Source organism: Oncorhynchus masou, unplaced genomic scaffold (assembly GCF_036934945.1).
Source record: "Oncorhynchus masou masou isolate Uvic2021 unplaced genomic scaffold, UVic_Omas_1.1 unplaced_scaffold_11776, whole genome shotgun sequence".
In the NCBI taxonomy this organism is placed as follows: Eukaryota; Metazoa; Chordata; class Actinopteri; order Salmoniformes; family Salmonidae; genus Oncorhynchus; species Oncorhynchus masou.
This window is the reverse complement of record NW_027001544.1, coordinates 1-7,354: the sequence shown is the minus strand read 5'-3', so window position 1 is coordinate 7,354 and position 7,354 is coordinate 1. Positions and strand designations below refer to the sequence as shown.

At 44.4% G+C, this 7,354-nt stretch overlaps 1 pseudogene; it reads right to left on the bottom strand.

The window, feature by feature from the left end:
* Positions 1 to 950: 950 nt before the first annotated feature.
* LOC135529529 (ATP-dependent 6-phosphofructokinase, muscle type-like) lies at positions 951 to 4,797 on the bottom strand (annotated as a pseudogene).
* Positions 4,798 to 7,354: the final 2,557 nt, after the last annotated feature.

Sequence of the window (7,354 nt, the reverse complement as noted above, 5' to 3'; positions counted from 1 at the left end):
GGAGGACAATTAATCCATGCATTTGTTACTTTTAGGTTAGACTACTGCAATGCTCTACTTTCTGGCTACCCCGGACAAAGCACTAAATAAACTTGGTTAGTGTTAAATACGGTTGCTAGAATCCTGACTTTAGAACCAAAAATTTGATCATATTACTCCAGTGCTAGCCTCCCTACACTGGCTTCCTGTTAAGGCAAGGGTTGATTTCAAGAGTTTACTGCTAACCTACAAGCATTACATGGGCTTGTCCTACTTATCTTTCCGATTTTTGTCCTGCACAATGCCCATACCTACCACGTACGCTTACGGTCACAAATGCAGGCCTCCTAATTGTCCCTAGAATGTCTAAGCAAACAGCTGGAGGCAGGGCTTTTTCCTATAGAGCTCCATTTTATGGAATGGTCTGCCTACCCATGTGAGAGACGCAGACTCGGTCTCAACATTTAAGTCTTTATTGAAGACTCATGTCTTCAGTAGGTCCTATGATTGAGTGTAGTCTGAGCCCTAGGACAATGCCTCAGGACTACCCCTGCATGATAACTCCTTGCTGTCCCCAATCCACCTGACGTGCTGCTGCTCCAGTTTCAACTGTTCTGCCTCCGCCATGGAATTTACTCCTGAGGTGCTGACCTGTTGCACCTCGACAACTACTGTGAGACATTACTTGACCATGCTGGTCATTTATGATCATTTGAACATCTTGGACATGTTCTGTTATAATCTCCACCCGGCACAGCCAGGAGAGGACTGGCCACCCCTCATAGCCTGGTTCCTCTCTAGATTTCTTCCGAGGTTTTGGCCTTTCTAGGGAGTTTTTCCTAGCCACCGTGCATCTACACCTGCATTGCTTGCTGTTTGGGGTTTTAGGCTGGGTTTCTGCACAGCACTGAGATATCAGCTGATCTAAAGGGCTATATAAATCAATGTAGTCTTTTGGTGACCCAGGTATCTCACCCCCTTTTTGTCAGGTCAGCCAGCAGCTCGCTCCACTCTGTACGGAACTGGTTAGCACCAGTCCAAGCTGCCATCACCGCCTTCGATCACACACAGATTGGTGATGCCCAGTTTGACCAAGTTGCCGGCGGCCTTCAGACGTCCCCACTTCTCTTTGAAGTCCTTACAGCGGGCACTGCCAATCACAGTTCCACCCTGAGAAGAGACAGCAGACGGGGCGGGATCAGTGAATGACACAAACAGAACCCACATAGTCTGCCAACAGAACACATTCCAGTTGGGCTGCCGAAGGGGAGAGATGAAGGAGGAAGTAGAAAAGGAAAGGATGTGGGTTATAGAGGGGGATGAGAGAGATTGTGGTTATGAATATAGTGTGTATGTGTGAGAGAGGGAGATACTTTTTGTCTTACTTTAATGAGCCATCCTCTACACTAAAAACACCACAAAAAGAGAGGGAGAGAGAGCGATAGAGAGAGAGAGCGAGAGCGAGAGAGAGAGAGAGAGGGAATAAAGGAGAAGGAAGGAGAGAGAGAGGGAGATAAGGAAGGACAGAGAGAAATAGAGAGAGAGAGAGAGAGAGTGAGAAGAGAGAGAGAATGGAGAGAGAGAAAGGAAAGGAGGAAGATGAAACCCCAACCTCTCCTTCTGAAGCCCATTAAATCCAGTGAACTCTGACATTTGATTAGTTCCTCCTGGCCAGAGGGTCACTGGTCTAGGACCAGCTTGAGTTACAGAGGACAGATTCCACGTCCTTCACTGAAAGGTTACATTTGGTCAGGAACTAAGGAGAGCTCAAGACAGTGTGAGGGTGGAGGTAATTGGAGAGTGAGTGAGTGTGTGTGTGTGTGTGTGTGTGTGTGTGTGTGTGTGTGTGTGTGTGTGTGTGTGTGTGTGTGTGTGTGTGTGTGTGTGTGTGTGTGTGTGTGTGTGTGTGTGTGTGTGTGTGTCTATGTGTGTGCACATGTGTATGTATGTGTCATGCATGTGCTTGCATGTTTTTGTGAGTGTCTGTGTGTCTATATACACACGTGTGTCTAAGAATCATGTGGTGAATGTGTGTGAGTGTGTGCAAGCATGCTCTTTGTCTATGCATGTGATTTTGTGTGGGTGAGTGTGTGTGTGTATACTGTATACAATATGTGTGCTCACCAGATGCAGCATCATAGACACACTCTCCCAGGTGGCAAGTTTGATGTTGTCACCTCCATCCACCAGTCCCTGGTAACCCTGGGAGACGCAAAGACACAAACCTGTCACTCGCAGTCGTGGGAGTATCTAAGGTGAAACCCAGGTAACTGAGGTGGCTTGAAAATAAAAATAAAAAAGAGCCGCACACTCTTGAGCTCAGATGCAAAAAAATTCACAACTGTGTGTGTGGACAGATGATGCCAATTACATTGATCATATGTGGTTGTTGACTGAGGTGGCTTATCTGACAGACCTTTACGTTAAGGTAACGGGCATGGAAAATTGAGTAACATCGCCTTTCTCAAATCCAGTTCTTGGGGGCCTTAGCACTGCTGGTTTACATCCTATTCCATCTAATCAGGGATTGATTGAAACTTGAGACACCAGGTAGGTGGAATCTCTGGCCAATAACATTACTCAGTCAATTAAGTACCATGGAGTATTAAATCCTGCAGTGCTGTGGAGTTTGGAGGCGAGGTTGAAGTACCCCCATTGTAATCTGTATTATTTAAAGGCCCAGTGCAGTCAAAATGGGATTTTCCAGTGTTTTATATACAGTACCAGTCAAAGGTTTGGACACACCTATTCATTCAAGGATCTTTCTTTATTTTTACAATTTTTCTACAATTTTCTACATCAAAAATATGAAATAGCACACAACGAATCGTGTAGTAGCCAAAAAAGTGTTAAACAAATCAAAATATAATTTATATTATAGATTCTTCAAAGTAGCCACCTTTTGCCTTGATGATTGCATACTCTTGGCATTCTCTCAAGCAGCTTCATGAGGTAGTCATCTGGAATGCTCTTCCAACAGTCTTGAAGGAGTTCCCACATATGCTGAGCACTTGTTGGCTGCATTCCCTTCACTCTGTGGTCCAACTCATCCGAAAACATCTCAATTGGGTTGAGGTCGGGTGATTGTGGAGGTCAGGTCATCTGATGCAGCACTCCATCACTCTACTTCTTGGTCAAACAGCCCTTACACCCAGTCTGGAGGTGTGTTGGGTCAGCAAGTCCCACTAGCGCAAACCAGATGGGATGGTGTATCGGTGCAGAATGCTGTGGTAGCCATGCTGGTTAAGTGTGCCTTGAATTCTAAATAAATCATTGACAGTGTCACCAACAAACACCCCTACACCATCACAAGTCCTCCTTTATGCTTCACGGTGGGAACCACACATGCGGAGATCATCTGGTCACCTACTCTGCGTCTCACAAAGACATGGTGGTTGGATGCAAAAATCTAAAATCTGGACTCATGAGACCAAAGGACAGATTTCCACCTGTCTAATGTCCATTGCTCATGTTTCTTGTCCCAAGCAGGTCTGTTCTTTGTCTTGGTGTCCTTTAGTAGGGGTTTCTTTGCAGCAATTTGACCATGGAGGCCTGATTCACGCAGTCTCCTCTGAACAGTTGATGTTGAGATGTGTTTGTTAATTTAACTCTGTGAAGCATTTATTTGGGCTGCAATCTGAGGTGCAGTTAATGGATGATTTCTGAGGCTGTTAACTCTAATGAACTTCTCCTCTGCAGCAGAGATAACTCTAGGTCTTCCTTTCCTGTGGCGGTCCTCATAAGAGCCAGTTTCATCATAGCGCTTGCTGGTTTTTGCGACTGCACTTGAAGAAACTTGACATTTTCCAGATTGACTGACCATCATGTATTAAAGTAATGATGGTCTGGCATTTCTCTTTGCTTATTTGAGCTGTTCTTGCTATAATATGGACTTGGAGCTATCTTCTGTATACCACCCTTACCCTGTCACAACACAACTGATCGGCTCAAACGCATTATAAAGGGAAGAATATCCACCAATTAACTTTTAACAAGGCACACCTGTTAATTGAAATGCATTCCAGGTGACATTCCAGGTGACTCATGAAGCTGGTTGAGAGAATGCCAAGAGTGTACAACGCTGTCATCAAGGCAAACGGTGGCTACTAGGAAGAATCTCAAATATTAAATATATTTTGATTTAACACTTTTTGATTACACTTTTTGAAACACTACATAATTCCATATGTGGTATTTCACAGTGTTGATTGTATTATTATACAATGTAGAAAATAGTACAAATAAAGAAAAACCTTTGAATGAGTATGTTTGTCCAAACTTTAGACTGGTATTCTATATTTCATTTTCCACACTACGAGGTTGCAATAATAATGTGAAATTGTGAAAATGATGATAATGTACTTTTATTGTATGATCTTTTTGTGAAGATTGCCTGAAATATCAGCCTGTTGTGGTGGGATGGAGTTTTGGCCTGCCTGGTGACATCACCAGGTGTTTAATTAGTTAATAGACCAATAAGAAAGAGAGGTCCAAAACTTTCTGCCAATAATAGCTAGTTTTCAGTTTTCCCCTCCCCACTCAGACCACTCCCAGACAGTCCCAGCAAAATTCTTGCTTGAGAAATTGCTCTTTGCTAAAAAGTTATTTTTGTTTATTTTCACAAGTTTAATTGAAAACAGTCACAGTGAGGTTGCATTGGACCTTTAACAGTTATAGACAATAATAGAGTATGGGTAACATGAAATAGTAGATGAGATGGGGTGGATACAAGTCAGGTACTAACCTCATGAACGAAGTAGACCTTGGCCCCAGTGTAGATGCCCATTCTGACTGTGGCCCTCACAGCAGCATTCATACCTGTAGCACAGAATGGTTGTTTAAACATCACTGACACAGTCCCACCTGCACAGGTGGTTTTGAACTATGACACACAACACAGTGTGATTAAGCTTTCATGCTGTGTGCTACAAATTTGACATATGGATAATTATACTGAACAACATGCAACAATTTCAAAGATTTTACTGAGTTACAGAAAATTGGTCAATTGAAATAAATTCTAATCTATGGACTTCACATGACTGGGAATACAGATATGCATATGTTGGTCAAAGTTACCTTACAATAAAGGTAGGGCATGAATCAGAAAACCAGTCAGTATCTGGTGTGACCACCATTACTCATGCAGGCGTCACACTGCTTTTGCATATAATTGATCAGGCTGTTGATTGTGGCCTGTGGAATGTTGTCCCTTTCCTCTTCAATGACTGTGCGATGTTGCTGGATATTGGCGGGAACTGGAATACACTGTTGTATATGTCAATCCAGAGCATCCCAACCATGTTCAATGGGTGACATGTCTGGTGAGTATGCAGGCCATAGATGAATTGGGACATTTTCAGCTTCCAGGAATTGTGTACAGATCCCTGGGCCTCAGGAACTTGTCATGGTACAGTATCTCTATGCATTCAAATTGCCATTGATAAAATGCAATTGTATTCATTGTCCCTGGCTAATGCCTGTCCATACCATACTGTAACCCCAACACCCTCATGGGGCAATCAGTTCACAACGTTGACATTAGAAAATCATCGCCACACAACGCCATACACGTGGTCTGTGGTTGTGTGGCCGGTTCGGTGTACTACCAAATTCTCTAAAACAGCTTATGGTAGAGAAATGAACATTGAGTTATTTGGCAACAGCTCTGGTGGACATTCCTGCAGTCAGCATGCCACTTGCATGCTCCCTCAAGAGGTCTGTGGCATTGTGTTGTGTGACTAAACTGCACATTTTAGAGTGGCCAGCACAAAATGTCATTGTCCCCAGCACAAGATGCACCTGTGTAATGATCATGATGTTAATCAGCTTTTTTTTTAGCTTTCTTTAACTAGTCAAGTCAGTTAAGAACAAATTCTTATTTTCAATGATGGCCTAGGAACAGTGGGTTAACTGCCTGTTCATGGGCAGAATGACAGATTTGTACCTTGTCAACTTGGGGATTTGAACTTGCAACCTTCCGGTTATTAGTCCAATGCTCTACAACTAGTCTACCCTGCTGCCCCAGCTTCTTGATGTGCCACATCTGTCAGATGGATGGATTATCTTTGCAAAGGAGAAATGCTCACCAACAGGGATGTATGCAAATTTGTGCACAACATTTGAGAGAAATACTATTTTTGTGCGTAGAGACAATTTATGGGATTTTTTATTTCAGCTCATGAAACATAGGACCAACACTTTACATGTTGTGTTTCTATTTTTGTTCAGTGTATATAGGAAACACCAGGGGCCAGCCACATTAGTACCAGAGTGACTGGTTTATATGGAAGCTAAATGGGCTAAATAACAGTTCAGGACCCCAGACAAGGTTAAACCCTCATAACAGCTGGTATCTCTTTACTCTATCACTTCATTCTTAACAGACTTGTCTAATTTTTGTGATTTTACTGAACATCAAATAAGCATGTACATGTACCCGATCATGATGATAATCATGTACTAGGGTCAAGAGGGTAGGGTTCAGGATAAAATGCATGCCCGTGTAGGGCTTGACTGTGAGTTCACATGGTCAGGAATAACTTGGGCCCCTGATCGTCATACATGGCTGAGAGGAACCATAGCATAGTGGAACACTGAAGAGCTCTCCTGTCACATTCACACAATTGGAATGGCAATGCACTTTTAAGCTCTCCTGTGCATGTAGTTGGAATGTAACTGCCTATGTCTCTGTGTCACTGAACTGGCAGGACAGACAAGGCAGACAAGGCAGACAGGACAGACAGGAGAGACAGGGCAGACAGGACAGACAGGAGAGACAGGAGAGACAGGGCAGACAAGGCAGACAGGACAGACAGGAGAGACAGGGCAGACAGGACAGACAGGAGAGACAGGGCAGACAAGGCAGACAGGACAGACAGGAGAGACAGGGCAGACAAGGCAGACAGGACAGACAGGACAGACAGGAGAGACAGGTCAGACAGGAGAGACAGGGCAGACAAGGCAGACAGGACAGACAGGAGAGACAGGGCCAACAGGACAGACAGGAGAGACAGGGCAGACAAGGCAGACAGGGAGAGTAAGGCAGACAGGAGAGACAGGAGTGACAGGGCAGACAGGACAGACAGGAGAGACAGGGCAGACAAGGCAGACAGGACAGACAGGAGAGACAGGGCAGACAAGGCAGACAGGGAGAGTAAGGCAGACAGGAAGAGTAAGGCAGACAGGACAGACAGGAGAGACAGGGCAGACAGGGAGAGTAAGGCAGACAGGGAGAGTAAGGCAGACAGGACAGACAGGAGAGACAGGGCAGACAGGGAAAGTAATGCAGACAGGACAGACAGGGGAGACAGGACAGACAGGGGAGTGAGGTGCATTTCACCAGCTCATTGTCTCAATACACCAGCTCATTGTG